The sequence below is a fragment of the Chlorocebus sabaeus genome, chromosome X (assembly GCF_047675955.1).
Source record: "Chlorocebus sabaeus isolate Y175 chromosome X, mChlSab1.0.hap1, whole genome shotgun sequence".
NCBI classification, from domain to species: domain Eukaryota; kingdom Metazoa; phylum Chordata; class Mammalia; order Primates; family Cercopithecidae; genus Chlorocebus; species Chlorocebus sabaeus.
This window is the reverse complement of record NC_132933.1, coordinates 15,070,809-15,082,844: the sequence shown is the minus strand read 5'-3', so window position 1 is coordinate 15,082,844 and position 12,036 is coordinate 15,070,809. Positions and strand designations below refer to the sequence as shown.

General features: G+C 40.6%; 1 long non-coding RNA gene across 6 annotated transcripts in view; it reads right to left on the bottom strand.

The window, feature by feature from the left end:
• Positions 1 to 11,052, bottom strand: part of LOC119620967 (uncharacterized) — a 30,040-nt gene extending 18,988 nt beyond the window's left edge. For 2 of the 6 annotated variants that reach the window (XR_005237517.2, XR_005237516.2), the window contains exons 1-2: positions 9,848 to 11,052; positions 8,695 to 8,765 (exon numbers count right to left, since the gene is read on the bottom strand). This is a non-coding gene — a long non-coding RNA (uncharacterized lncRNA). The remainder of the gene's footprint in view (positions 1 to 8,694; positions 8,766 to 9,847) is intronic. The other 4 variants (XR_012091899.1, XR_012091901.1, XR_012091898.1 and 1 more) reach the window with 2 other exon arrangements.
• Positions 11,053 to 12,036: the final 984 nt, after the last annotated feature.

Sequence of the window (12,036 nt, the reverse complement as noted above, 5' to 3'; positions counted from 1 at the left end):
GTCTCGGCTTTTCATGTGCCCTTTTCACTAAGCTTATTCATTTTTGGCTTTAGATTTAGAGTGAGAGATGTGGGAGGACTCTTTCACTCGAACATTCAAAGGTCATTGTTGGATTATTAATTGGCCTAATTTCATTATTGTTTTGTCTCAGGGAATAGGAAATCTAGAAGAGAGGGAGAGAGACGGGAAAACAGCAGGGTGGTAGAGCAGTCAGAACACACACAACATTGATCAATTAAGTTCCCCCCTTTATTTGATTTTCTGAGATGGAGTCTCACTCTTTTGCCCAGGCTGTAGTGCAGTGGCACGATCTCAGCTCACGGCAACCTCTGCCTTCCGGGATCAACCAATTCTCCTGCCTCAGCCTTCTGAGTAGCTGGGATTACAGGCACACACCACCATACCCGCTAGTTTTTTTTAATTTTTTTTTTTTTAATTTTAGTAGAGACAGGGTTTCACTCTGTTGGCCAGGCTGGTCTTGAACTCCTGACCTCGTGATCCGCCTGCCTTGGTCTCCCAAAGTGCTGGGTCCTGACTTCATGATCCACCTGCCTTGGCCTCCCAAAGTGCTAGGATCACAGGTGTGAGCCACCGCACCTGGCCTAAGTTCCCCTTTTATATGGGCACAGTTTATGGCGCCCCAAAATAATTACAATAGTAACATCGAAGATCACTAATCACAGATCATCATAACAGATATAATGATAATGAAAAAGTTTGAAATAAAGCAAGAATTACCAAAATGTGACAGAGACACCAAGTGAGCACATGTTGGAAAAATGGCACCAATAGCCTTGCTAGATGCAGGGTTGCCACAAACATTAAATTTGTAAAAAATGCAAGATTTATGAAGTGCAATAAAGTGATGTGCAACAAAATGAGATATGCCTATATTGTATTATTTAGGGAATAATGACACAGAAAAAAAAAAGCTATACATGTCCAGTGCAGATGGATTTTTAAAAAATCTTTTCAACTTTGAATTCACAGATGAAGAACTCATGGATACGGAAGCCCAGTTGTATTCATCCTCCATCTGGTCAGTATGGGAAGTTCTTTCTCTAACTTCAGAATTTAAAACCTGATTATCATTAATTCCAAAATGTATATGGATTTTAACTTTAAATATGATTACTGTGCAATAATTCTTTTTCTGAAAGTATTTTCCTCTTTGTTTGCTAAATTTACCTTTTAGTACTTTTTTCTTTTCTTTCTTTTTACTTTTTTTTTTTGAGATGAGGTCTCACTTTGTCACCCAGGCTGGAGTGCAGTGGCGTGATCTCAGCTCACTGCAAACTCTGCCTCTCAAGTTCAAGTGATTCTCCCACCTCAGCCTCCTCAATAGCTGGGATTACAGGCACATGCCTGCCACCACGCCCAGCTAATTTTGTTGCTGTTGTTCTTTTGTTTTTGAGACAGAGTCTCGCTCTGTCACCCAGGCTGGAATGCAGTGGCTCCATCTTGGCTAACTGCAGCCTCTGCCTCTTGGGTTCAAGCGGGTGCAAGCAATTCTCCTGTCTAGGCCTCCTGAGTAGCTGGGACTACAGGGGCACACCACTACACTCAGCTAATTTTTGTATTTTTTAGTAGAGATGAGGTGTCACCATATCAGTCAGGCTGGTCTCGAACTCCTGACCTCAGGTCATCCACACGCCTCAGCCTCCGAAAGTGCAGGGATTACCGATGTGAGCCGCCACACCCGGCCCTAATTTTTGTATTTTTAGTAGAGATGGGGTTTCACCATGTTGGCCAGACTGGTCTTGAACTCCTAACCTCAGGTGATCCAGCCGCCTTGGCCTCCCAGGTGCTGAGATTACGGACATAAGCCACTGTGCCCGGCCAATAATTTTTTTTTTCATTTAAAATGACTTGAAGCCTACAGAAAAGCTCAAAAAAACCCCACAGTGAACACCTGTGTATACTTGACCTAGATTTACCAATGATTAACCTATTGTTACATTGCATTCGGTATTGTATCTTTTTAATCTTCATTAATCTAGGATAGTTTCCCTGCCCACCCCACCCCCCGCTTTTTAAAAATAGTTAGATGGGTTCAGGCCTGCTGTCTTCTAGATTGTTCCACAATCTGGATTTAATGATTGATTCTTCAGATAAAATATTTTTGGCTAGTACTTAAATAGATGACGTGTGCTTCCCATTTCATCACATCAAAAGGCACATTTCAGTTTGTTTGTGCTATTATCGTGACATGAAGTTTAATCAGTTAAGGCAGAAGTATTTCAAATCACTCCATTGAAAATGCACATTTTTCTCTTTTATATTTAATTAGTAGCCTATGGGCAATACTTCAAAGTCCTGTGAATATTCTCTTCCCCAGTGTTTTGCCTAATGGTTTTGGTAGGCATTGATGATTCTTGCCTAAATCTGTTATTATACTGATGGTTTCTTTCTTTTCTTTCTTTCTTTCTTATTTATTTATTTATTTATTTATTTGGAGATGGAGTCTCGCTGTGTCACCCAGGCTGGAGTGTAGTGGCACGATCTCGGCTCACTGCAACCTCCACCTCTAGAGTTCAAGCAATTCTCCTGCCTCAGCCTCCCAAGTAGCTGGGATTACAGGCACCTGTCACCATGACCAGCTAATTTTTGTATTTTTAGTAGAGACGAAGTTTCACCATATTGGCCAGGCTGGTCTCAAACTCCTGACCTCAGGAGATCCACCTGTGTCGGCCTCCCAAAGTTCTGGGATTACAGGCAAAGTGCTGGGATTACAGGCGTGAGTCACCGTGCCCGGCCTGTACTGATGGCTTCTAAATGGTCAGTTACAAATTCTTTCATTCTTTACACATGTATATTCTTTTAGAAAAAAGCAGTTTCTTTTCTGTTATTCTTCTGGAACAAAGCAGTTACCCTCTCCATTACCACTTTTTGTTTTTTATTATCACTGTGGACTCATGGATTTTTTTGTTCTATGTTTTATAGTCAACGACCATTATTATTCCTTTTGATGTTCAAATTGTACCAGATTTAGCCAGTGAGAGCCCTTTCAAGCCATCTCCTGTGTCTTTTTGATGTGTTCTCATCGTTCTTCAAGTGCTTTTGGGCTTATAATACAAGATACTTCAAGCTCACTTGTATTTTTCCTGCCCCTTATATAGCGTCAGCTCTTTTTCCAGTAAAACTTGGTTTCTTTTAGTAGGTAACAATATTTAGACACTAATAGCTGGGCATTAGTTGTACTCATTGCAGCTGGCGTATCATAATTGCTACTGGGATGCCATTGCCTCCTTTCTGTTGACGGACCTAGGAAGATTTGTCTTAGGAAATCATGAGTTCATACTAAAACTTCCAATTCAAATCTGTCACCACAGGTTTCTCTAGGATTCTCTTCACTTTCTGAGATTCATATTTGTATCTCCTTTCTCCTATAGTGAGAACTTTGGTTCCAAAAAAAACACACACAAAAAATGCATTTACTCCTTTGTTCTAACCATGGCAAACATTATTTACTTCTACTCCTCATACATTTCTTGTATTTCCCTCTTATGTCATTCTAGAAAATTCCAGGAACTGAGTGGAGGCAAGTTTAACTCACTGAGTATCTGAAGAGTAAGAAAAAGAGGTTGAAGGAGGAACTTTAACCCCGGGGGCATTTTTTAAACACACAATTGGGATATCAGGTGTGCCCAAGAGGAATAGCACACCTGAAACTGTGGTTTCCTGTATTTGGATTCCTTAATTTTAATTTGCAACAAGAATGTGACAAACGTAACATAGTTAAAATGAAAAAAAATCCTGCTTAAAATACTGCCCTAATCTGCATGTGCCTAGGATTTTTGAAAGGCACGTGCACAAACATGGTGCTCTAGTATGCTGTCAGAAGCTGCAGGAAGGTAGGAGTACTATTGTGAAATGTAACCATCTTGGGTAAAGAGAAAATGGCCGACCTGTGGAAAGCTACACCCTATCTAATGGAAAAACAGTTGTTGCGTTGTATTATTCAATAAGTGATGCTGAAACAATCGGTGACCTATTGGGGGAAAAAAAATTTAATCCTACTGTATACCATATATCAAAATGAATTCTAGGTGGATTAAAGAGTTAATTGTAAAAAAATGAATATACACACGTGGTGTGTGTGTGTGTGTATGTATGTGTCATAGTTTTAGAATTTACTTCTCCAATAACATTACCAATAATAAAGATTCTATTTAAGTTTTCTGGTCAGAACCAAATGATGACGTTTGTTAAAAATACAGATTTCTGGGCTTGCCCCTAGCCTGCCAAAACAGAATACTTGGGAACAGGTCCCCTCTAGTCCTCATTTAAAAAAATGAACACTCCAGGTGATTTAGAAGAACTCCGATGTTTGTGATTCAATGATGTTGTGATGAGGAGCTTGAGCTCTGGGTAAGAAAGGTTGGTGTCCTTGTTCCATTACTTTATCTCTTCAGTTTCTTCATCTGTGCAACGTGATGATAACAGTCTTTTCAGGTTCATCACCTGGTACTTAGAAAAGTGCCTGGCCTATAGTAAATACATAGTAAAGGTACTGATCTTTTTTATTATAAGATATTGAACTGAATTGCCACATACTTCCTATCTGGCAAAAATTAAATTAGTTTTAAAAGCAGTTTATGTCATGATGTAACGTTGTAAAGTTTTTCTGAAGTGAATACATTTGTGAAAATAGAAGTAAACATTTTCTGAAAGCTACACTGTACGGATAAATGTGCATGATCAGTTGAGATATACGAATATATGTTTATATATTTTACAATTAAGTATGTATTTCTTTACTTCTTCCACCCATTGGGAGTCCAGTATTTTGGGGCAGATCAGGTAACAACTCTAATGATAATGTTACCCAAAACTGATGGAAAAAAGAAGAATAACTTCGACAAAATACTTCTATTTTTGCAGCCTGTGCATATTATTACATTATGAACTTTTAAAGGGAGGATGGACTATTTTTTATTCACTTTTATAATCCCTGTCTCCAGCACCATATTTTGACTGTGGTGATACAGGCATACCTCACTTTGTGGCACGACACATATTTGTGGGATGAATGAATCGTTCTTTCTCTCTTTTTTATTGTAGGAAAAAATATGTAATAAAAAATTTCCACTTGATTTTAACTGTACAGTTTGGTATCATTGAGCAGATTCATATTAGAACAGGGTTCTACTGACAGCATTGTACCAAGTGAGGGGACCAGAAAAATTTCTGCTTTTCACTGCGGAATGTCATTTGAATCAGAAATCTTCTTCTGGGGACTTTGTTATTTGAATTTCTAACTTTCCTTATTACTTGGCTGGGGAAAAACGCATACTGAACAACAAAATGGTAATGATCATCCTCAGAGACTAGACCTTGTCAATGTTCTCTGATGCCTAGTAGGACCACTGCAGGGAAAAAAAAGTTAATGGGACTGTTGCTAGGAGACGGGAGAGCCAAAAGCTCATAGTCTTGTAGGGGTTCCTCTGGAAATCAAGGCAACTTCAGTGTGTTTTGGATTAGAGGTTTAGCTATTAAAATCTGCCCTTTGATGAGCATGCACATTTTAGCATATAATGTTTAGTATGATTTCATGTTTTTGGAGAATTCTTGAGGATAATCTCAAGGCCTTTCATTTCTTTCCATAGGGATAATCCCTTTTTCAGAGCACATCTCATTTGCAAGTGGCTGTTGCGTTGCTGTTTGCCCCCACTCCTTCAGTGCGACAGACAGCCTCAGAGCTGGTGGGGAGAGAGCATGCCGCTGGTAAGTCGCTGAGAAATATTTTGTAAAATAGATATCCAGACTAAGATTTTTAAAGCGAGTGACATGTTTTGATGGAAGAGAATAATGCAGAACTGTGTAGGAATCCCTGATTCTAATCGGCAGCATTGGGAAATGGATTAATTAAATTCTAAATATCACCTGGTCATTTTTCGAGTTTAAAGCTTGTTTCTGAAATGACGGAGTTGCTAGGAGGAAATATAGAAACTTCCCCCTTGTGATTCTTGTAAAATATTTCCTAAAATAAGATTTAATGAAGATGTTACGAAATTGGAAAATTGCTTTCAGAATTGTACCTCAGCTTTATGATATTTGTATTTGACGTGATGAAATGGGTTAAGATTCAAGATGTTTTCAAACCTGGTTTATTTTCTCAGTGCTGGGAGACCATAAGAAAAATGTTATTTTGCAATGCAGGAAAGGATACGATGCCTTATTTTTTAAATTAAGAAAGTCGTGTGACGGGATGTCTGTACTAGAGAAAAAATGAGGAAGGGGGCAGCTTGTAATAATGTTCAGATTGATTGCTTCATGTGAGATATGAACGTGTATTCAATGAGAAACATTAAAATTTGGCTTTAGGATGAAAAAATCATGAAAAAGTAATAATGAATATTATGATTGTGCCTTCACTGGAAAAAATTCATTTGTATTTTTGGACAGCAATTTATACAGTAAAGACAGAGTGTTCTCAGTGCTTCTTTTTTTGAAAAGGGATGTGAGACAGATAGCAGAGATTCTTATCAACAAAGCTTTTGTTTGTTTCTGAAACATTCCTGAAAATGTCTATGCTTTTGTAGCTCTGTTTCTGCAAGAAAAATGGGGGAAAAAAAAAAAAAACAAGTGAAGTGGGGGTTTATTTCTTTGAAATTAAAATTGACCCTTGAACATGAGGAAAAGAAAAATGATAGATAAATAGATTCGATTTTTAGTTAGATGACAAAACAGCAGCAATCAAAGAGGAAAAATAAGAATGAAAAAGCTTAAAAGAAAGTCCTCAAGATGGGCCATTTCCCAAGTTGAACATGTCTGCTGGTAGCATGTTTTGCAGAGGGAAAGGGAGAGAACATACTGGAGGCAAAGGGAGGGGGTGTTGAACAGAGCACTGCGGCAAAGAGAGTGACTGACGCATCCAGGGACATGTGACCATTCTCTGGTGTAGCGAAGAAAATTTGCCAGGACTCCATCTTGTATAAGAAATTCTATACATCCTGACATGCAAATAATGCTATAATCTTCCTGTAGTACATAATGAGCTCGTTTTGCGTGATCCTCTGCTGGCCTATACTGGTATTTTGTCTTTGCTTCTACACCCTCCTCTCTGTGCTTCCGGTGCTTTTACATACTCACTAAAATATTAAAAATGATGTTTTCCCCTTTATTATAAAAATATCATAGTCATTGTAGTAAATTTTGAATAATTTAAAGATGACTATAAAAATTACCCATAATCCCATAACTTTAGAGATAATTACTGTTAATCTTATTACTGTCAGTCTCTTTTCTCTGAATATATGCAAATAAATGCATAGAAATATATATTTTATAAAAATGAAGATCACATGTACATACAATTTTTAGCCTGTTTTATCCATTAAATATATATTGGGAGCAATTCCCCATATTTTAAAATATTTCACAAGAATGTGATGTTTTGTGGATGTATAATTTTCTATCATATAGATGTCCCACTAAATGTCTGATTATTGAATGTTTATATGTACATTATTTTTGCTGTTATAAATAACTGAAGGAATATCTTTCCATATAAATCTCTATGTGCTTTTCTGGTTTTTTCTCCCTAGGAAAAATTCATAGACATGGAATTCCTGGATCAAATGGTATGAATCAGTTTGAGGTTTCTTCCTCCCAACACCTATCATCTAATTCATTTATTATATGTGGTATAAACATTATTTTCCAGCCATTGTTTTCCCATTAATTTTTACCATTTATGGTGGTGATTTTTTTGATATTTTACAGTTTTACATGTTAGATTTCCATATCTGACCATTTTAAGTGTTGTGATTTTTTTTCTTTCCTTTGATTAGTGTATTCACCTGTATTTTTTCTAGTTATTTAATTGCTTCATTTTTTTACAATTAACTCTTTAATCCACCTAGAATTCATTTTGATATATGGTATACAGTAGGATTAAATTTTTTTTCCCCCAATAGGTCACCGATTGTTTCAGCATCACTTATTGAATAATACAACGCAACAACTGTTTTTCCATTAGATAGGGTGTAGCTTTTCACAGGTCGGCCATTTTCTCTTTACCCAAGATGGTTACATTTCGCAATAGTACTCCTACCTTCCTGCAGCTTCTGACAGCATACTAGAGCACCATGTTTGTGCACGTGCCTTTCAAAAATCCTAGGCACATGCAGATTAGGGCAGTATTTTAAGCAGGATTTTTTTTTCATTTTAACTATGTTACGTTTGTCACATTCTTGTTGCAAATTAAAATTAAGGAATCCAAATACAGGAAACCACGGTTTCAGGTGTGCTATTACTCTTGGGCACACCTGATATCCCAATTGTGTGTTAAAAAAAAATGCCCCCGGGGTTAAAGTTCCTCCTTCAACCTCTTTTTTTTACTCTTCAGATACTCAGTGAGTTAAACTTGCCTCCACTCAGTTCCTGGAATTTTCTAGAATGATATAAGAGGGAAATACAAGAAATGTATGAGGAGTAGAAGTAAATAATGTTTGCCAGCCTGTTGCTGGTCGCAGTTTCACGTAGGGTTTTAAAGGAGCTAGGGTGAGTCCTAATCCATGCCACCACTGCCATTACCTCTCCTAGACAGGGACACACCCCAGTGGGCCACGTCTTTTTACTGCAGGTGTAAGGCTCAAGACATAAAGCAAGGAGTTTTTTAGTAGGAGATGGGTTAAATATTGCCCAGAGAGATCTGACAATTAAAATCACTTGCTGCCTATTACCAACCTTCTCCTGGGCCCCCAACGAAGCTTTCTTTCTCTGTTGACTTCTGCTCCGGGCCTCTAGCTTTACTAATTCTGGAAGAAAAAAAAAGGGTGGGGCGGGGGCGCGTGAGTGGGAGGCTGCCTTGCCCGCGGTTATTGCAAGGGGCTCCTTTGGCTGACAGCCTCAGTCCCAGTAGTTTCCTGACTTGCCGCATTAGACTGTGTTTTGTTTATGAGGAGGTTGGTTTCCCTGGCAATGGCAGCTCGCCAGGGCATGCGCATTTGCTCCACTGCAGTAGCAGAATGCGGCTGTGAGGCCAGGGGAGGGGTCCTGAGGGCCGCAGTGGCTGGAGTTATTTGGCAGACATGACGTCAGTTTTTCTGAGTTAAGCTGCCATCGTTATTGTATATGGAGCATTTTTTTTTTTTTAAATAAAGCTTAGAAGGCTTTTAGCCGCTCCTTTTCTTTCCTCCCAAATTAACGGCTCTCTATATGCTCACCAGTGACTTTTTAAGGTTTGAGGCCACCGATGCCTCAGGGCCCCGAGGGGAATCATAATAGTATGAGAACAGGAAACAGACTGCCTGGTTTCAAGCCCCGGCTGCTTGCTCGCTGCATGGCTGTGGGACGGTTACTTAAATCTCTCGGGTTCCTCAGATGTAAAACGGGGATGCTAACAGCATGTTTAGAACAGCGCCTGGCACGTAGTAACCATTATGTAAGTGTTGTCTATTATTGTTTGTAGATACTAAGGGAGACTTGCCTGGAAGCAGACTTTTGTATCCGCAGTGTACAAACTCATCCTTTAATGCGCACACTGGCCGGATAACACACACATTTACTCCCACAGCACACAGACTCTTCACAGTACACACACTTGCCTTCCAGTACACAGACATATCCAAAGGCACACCGACAAGCACCACAGCAGAAAGATTTTCCCCAGAACACACGGACACCCCACTCCCCGTATCACTAGACTCTCCCAGAGGCACATATGTACTCCTTCATGCAGAGACTCACCTAAGGCACACTGACGCACCCCACGTGACACAGACTTGCCCCCCCCCACACACATAAGGACTCTACTATGACACACAGACAATCCCAGCATCACGCACTGTTCCCACATCACACGAACCCTTTCTAGGAGACACACAGCATGCAGACTTACCCCATAGAACATGGCTTCCCCGACAAGCACACATACTCTCAAGGCCAGTAGCCTCACCCCAGAGCACATAGACTTTCTCCAGAGTATACAGCTTCTTCCCACAGGAAACAGACTCTCCCCGGGGCACACAGACACCCCTGAGGTCACACACTCTCACCACAGATCATAGACTCATCTTAGAGCACAGGGACTCTTGCCAAGAAATAGACTTTTCCGAGAACAGACTCATGAGACAGCTTGAAGCCCCGCATTGCAACGCAGACTCTCCCACAACAGACAGACTCACCCCATTGTGTACAGACAAGCACCACAGGCCACAGACCATCACATCAGGACACAGACTTGCCCAGCACTACACAGACACTCCCCAGAGCACGTAGAATCACCCCACAAAGCACAGACTAAACCCATACTACAGAGACTCCCCCTATAGCTTTCAGACAAGTCCCACCACGAAGACATGTGACAGTACGTCTTACAACATCTATCACTCCTTGATGCACAGGATTGGGCCACAGCACACAAACTTGTCCTACAGTGCACAGATTCCTGTCACAAAAGACACACTCACCACACAATACAAATACTTGCTCCAGCCGGGCGTGGTGACTCACGCCTGTAATCCCAGCACCTTGGGATTACAAAGTAGCACAAGCTGCTGCCTACAAAACAGGAGATGCTGAGCCATGCACAGAAATTCACCAAAATGCACAGATTCACCCATCAATATAAATACTTGCCTCACAACTCACGCAAACACCATCGAGCACTGAGACTCACCCTAAGTGTACACAGAAGCCCTTCGGGGCACAGACTTACTCCGGAACATACCACAGACTTACTCTGTAACATACTGAATCATATCCGCCACACTTAGATGTGCCTTATGATTCACAGTGATGCGTGTAAACGCATAGATTGCTTCCACAATGCACAGAATTGCATCATAACACAGACTGAACTCCACAGTGCAAAACCGACGGTGCACATAAACATTTCCCAGTCGGTAGACATACAACACACATATTGCCCCTCCAATGTAAAGATTTCCATCATGGTGGACAGATGTGCTTTTCCATGCTGTTGAGCTACAACTCTGGCCTACGACAACAGAAATACAGCTTGTGTAATAGTTACCAGCAAGGCCTCTAGACCCATACTAACTGGGTTTGAATCAAGGTCCCATCCCTTGCTGATTGTATCACCTCGGGTAAGTATATTTCTTTGTTCTTTAGTTTGTGCAACTGTAAAACAAAGATAACAGTAGTGCCTACTTCAGAGAGTTGTTGTGAATAATAAATACATTAAGATTTGTTAAGTGCTTAGTACACTGCCTGGCACATACTGACAGTTAGAATTGTTAATTTATATTACAGCCATCACTGTCATTACTACCAAAACAAAAAAAGGCCTACCCCAGACGTCTAGAATCATCTGACAACACGAAGGCTCACCATATACTCTATAGATTAGCTCTAGAACATCTAGAAACACTCGACAGCACACAGACACCCCGCCATAGTACCCACATACCCTACAGACCGGAACCCTAACCAGACATCACTCACAACACACAGAATTGCATCACAAGTAAGAACTTTGTGCACAGGCTTGCTCTATAACACATCCCACAATACCCAGACTGGAAGCCAGGCTGTGTGTTGTACCCAGCCTTGCCCCACAAGGCACAGGCCCACAACACACACACACACATACACACACACACCCTAACCTCATAGATATGCCCTACATCACACAAACACACCTTATCACACACATATTTTTGTTTCACAACATGTGGATACCCCTGCTCTTCACAAACATGTTCCAAAATACATGCTCCTAAAATTGGCAGCATCACATGATAATACAGAGCCCCCATTCCACAACACATTTTTTTTGTTTGGTTTTGTTTTTGTTTTTGAGACGGCGGCTCACTGTGTCGCCCAGGCTGGAGTGCAGTGGCGCAATCTCGGCTCACTGCAGCCTCTGCCTCCCAGGTTCAATCAGTTCTCCTGCCTCAGCCTCCCGAGTAGCTGGGACTACAGGCACGTCCACGCCTGGCTAATTTTTTATATTTTTAGTAGAGATGGGGTTTCACCATGTTGGCCCGAATAGTCTTGATCTCCTGACCTCAGATGATCTGCCCACCTCAACCTCCCAAAGTGCTGGGATTACAGGCGGGAGCC